Genomic DNA, 3858 nt, shown 5'->3' on the forward strand with positions numbered 1-3858 from the left:
ATAAAAATTTTATATAAATAAAAAATAATAAGAGTTTTATAAAAAAATAAAAATATGCAAAATAAGCACTATAAAAGTATATTTGTCCAACAAATAATACATGTGTAAAAAAAAAGAATTAATTCAGTTAATTGTATGAATAATTCAGTAAATTAGATTGGAGAATAAAAAATAACGTGAGTTTTTAGGTTTGTGCTGTCCCCAATAATATGGCCTTCCAAGATTGTATTACGTCCAATCCCTGTGTTTTGTCAGCCCACTGCCTTTTAGGATTGGTCAAGACTCACGTGCATGGCTGGTTTCCCAAGTAATTGGAGGGTTATTAGCGTTGCTCTTAAGTCTTAACTATAATTATTTGGTGAATAATTCAGTAAATTAAATTGGAGAACAAAAAGTAATGTGGGCCTTTAGGTTTGTACTGCGCCCAATAACATGGTCTTTTAAGATTGCATTACGCCCAATCTCTCTGTTTGTTTTGTCAGCCCACTACCTTTTAAGATTGGTCAAGACTCACGTGCATGGCTGGTTTTCCAGGTAACTAGAGGGTTATTAGCAATTTAGCATTGTTCTTAAGTCTTAATCATAAAGGAGTAGTAAACTAAGATTTGTATAAAATTAATTTTGATTAAAAATAAGTTAGTAGTAACATGGTTTATGTTTGGTAATTTTTATTCAAAATGGATTATAATAAACTAAATATTATTTAGATTACATTATTTAAAATTATTTTTATATGAAAAATTATAAAAAAAAGACATAAATTTAAATAATTATTTTATATTATTTTATAATTTTATTTTAGATATTTAAATAAATTTTAATATTTTTTTAGTATTCTAATAGGATTAATATATGCATGAAAGAATATTAGAGAAATAATACTATAAAAAAATAACAAAATTCATCTTATAAATAATAAAGGACACAATTTGTACATAGAAATAAATTTCAGTCCAATTTAAAAAGTTGAACACAAAAGCTAGAAATTGTAGCTTTTGGTAAACGTGGGTTGAACAGTAGAATCAAGTTTACGTTTAGAGAAAGAAAAAATAGCCAAACGAGCTTTTGATACTCTAAACACTAATCCAAACACACCCATAGAGTGTCCATGGTTAAAAGTCCAGTAGTGAAATGCAGAAGCTAAGAATGACTGCTTCTTACTATTGACAAAATATGCCTTCAAATAATTCAAGAACACGACAAAAATGACCAACAGTAAATACATATTTTCAAAAAATGCCTTAAAGATTGCATTTTGATGCGACCTTATTAAGCATTAATATAAAAGAGTAAGATATTATTATTCTTAAAATTTGGTGACTTTTGTGCTATATATATAGTTCATACCCTTATCCAAAACATAAGCCAGGTCCAATCAGGCCAAGATGCCCAATCCAAAAAGATTGGTCTTCACCGACTATCCGACCTCCACCAAGAAGTCGGGGTCGACACCAACAAGCAGTCAATATTTATCCAAATGAATAACTGCCTCCTTAAATCTCTTACCCACTTCTAGAAGAGAGATTCCAACAACCGTAAAATAAAGGGATGGTTATCCACCATCAGAAGTGGAACTACTTCAGCGGTGGTTATTGGTTCCTTTCCTATAAATACACTGACACCCTCAGGTAAACTTAAGTTCCAATATCCTAAACCTACTTAACCCCTTGCTGACTAAGGCATCGGAATGTCTTCGCAAGTACTACTCCCATTCTTCAAAACACACAACTCGGACGGCGGCTCCCAGGCATTCACAAGTCGGAGGCTACCTTCCTTCAAAAAATCGCATCAAAATTGAATTTTTAATGTATTTTTTGAGAAATACATATTCAATGTTACATAAACTTTCCCAAAAAATCAAACACTAAGTATATATTTATCGAAAAATACATTACGGGTTGAATTTCGATGTGATTTTTTATAACTGTGATTAAAAAACGATATATTATTCTTAAAATTTGGTGATTTTTTTTGCTAAGTATATATTTTTGGTGATTTTTAGAAAGTGTTATTGGTTGTTAACAACAAAATAACACAAAAATTTTTATACCTAATGAAAAATTACCAAATTTTAAGAATAATAATATCTCATTTTTTAAATCATGTTTACAAAAGTGCGCATCAAAATTCAATCTCTAAGACATTTTTTGAAAACATATATTTACTGTTGGGCACCCTTGTCGCCTTTTTAAATTATTTGAAGGCATTTTTGTCAATAAACATATTTTGGGTGCATTTTTGTCAGCGTTTGAATAACTCGAAAGTATTTTTGGTGGTTAACCTATTTTATAATTTTCTGTCTTATATATGCCAATCAAATCATCATTACCATATTCCAAATGAATAATATTAAATTAATGAATTTTTTTTGAATTATACTATTTTCTTAATTTAATTACAAACACATTTGCATGTACTTAACTGTCATTACTCCACAAAAGCAAAACAACAACATCCATGAAAAATTATTTATCAATACTGATTACACATTTTCTTGCATCCTAATTATTCTTATCCTCCTCTCATGCATGGTGCCGACATCTAACCATTCTCATAGTCACTGTCTAGTTCAGAAAACCACAAAAACTCATCCAAATAGTTGTGCCATATAAAATTGGGAAGACAATCAAGGAAAAATGAAAAATGGTTAAAATTAATGAAACCATAGAATTAATGGACTAAAGAATTCAAGCAGAGGTTAACGGTTGTTTCAAGGGTTAAGTGTAATTTTGGTCTCTAAGATATAGGTCGAAAATTTTTTTCATCCCTAACCTTTTTCTTCCGTACAAAATCGTCACTAAAGTTTAGCTAAATTTTAACACTGTCCTTCGTGTAACATCCCAACTTTTTGAATCAAGTCATTATTCAATAACTAATTAATTAATTAAAATGCTAATAATTTAAGATTTAAATTAAAAATAAAAAATTAGGAAATAATGCATTTGAAAAACTAATATATCTAATTTAAAATTCAAATATATGAAAGGACTAGTAGTAGTAAATTTCTAACCGACAATAAACAACCTTTTAAGATATAATCATAATTAATTCTATATTTATTGGATTTGAATGATTTAGTTACAGGAAAATATAAGAAAACTAGATTTATTCCTTAAGTTCAGTACAAAATCAAATTCAAATTAAATTAGATAGATAAATCTGCTACAAGTTCAGAAAATCGCGCTCTTATCACCCAGTCTGATGTACTAAGATTATTTCAAGAATATCTCAAGCTGTGGTTATTCAATTGACTTCATTTAAGGTTTGTTTTAAAGCTAACTCAATTATATATAAATTTGTGTCTAATAGCTATTTCCAAATTCCAAACGTAGAAAACGTTATAGGACTTGCAAAGTGACGACTCAGATTGAAGATTTCAGATAAACGCGAATTAGATTCTCCTAACACAATCTGTACATTCCTAAGAGCTATTTAGTTTCTTCTTTCCCATTCTATTTCCTTTTTCTATACAAAATATTCTAGCCAAAGTATTCACAAAGTCCACTAATATATTTTTCAAGAAAATATCCTTTCGAATTATGCGAACTACAGAATATGAAAATTCTTTCTATCTAGTCAAGGATTCATACCTACATCAAAATATATACAAAGATTAGTCATGGAACAAATTTCTCTTCACTAAAAAATTGCGTCTATTTGCATCGTAATACATATAAGAACTTCACTCGAGGTAGGAGGTTTTATGCTAATTTTTATATGTCATATGTTAAATATTTTTGGATATAGATGTTAGCATTACATGTCATGATATAATGTCTCTTTCCTTCATACGCATTATGCATTATAATAACAATCTTATGTGCATTAAAGAACTGAGGGAATGATCCTTCGGTAAGG

This window comes from Arachis ipaensis, chromosome B09 (genome assembly GCF_000816755.2).
Source record: "Arachis ipaensis cultivar K30076 chromosome B09, Araip1.1, whole genome shotgun sequence".
In the NCBI taxonomy this organism is placed as follows: Eukaryota; Viridiplantae; Streptophyta; class Magnoliopsida; order Fabales; family Fabaceae; genus Arachis; species Arachis ipaensis.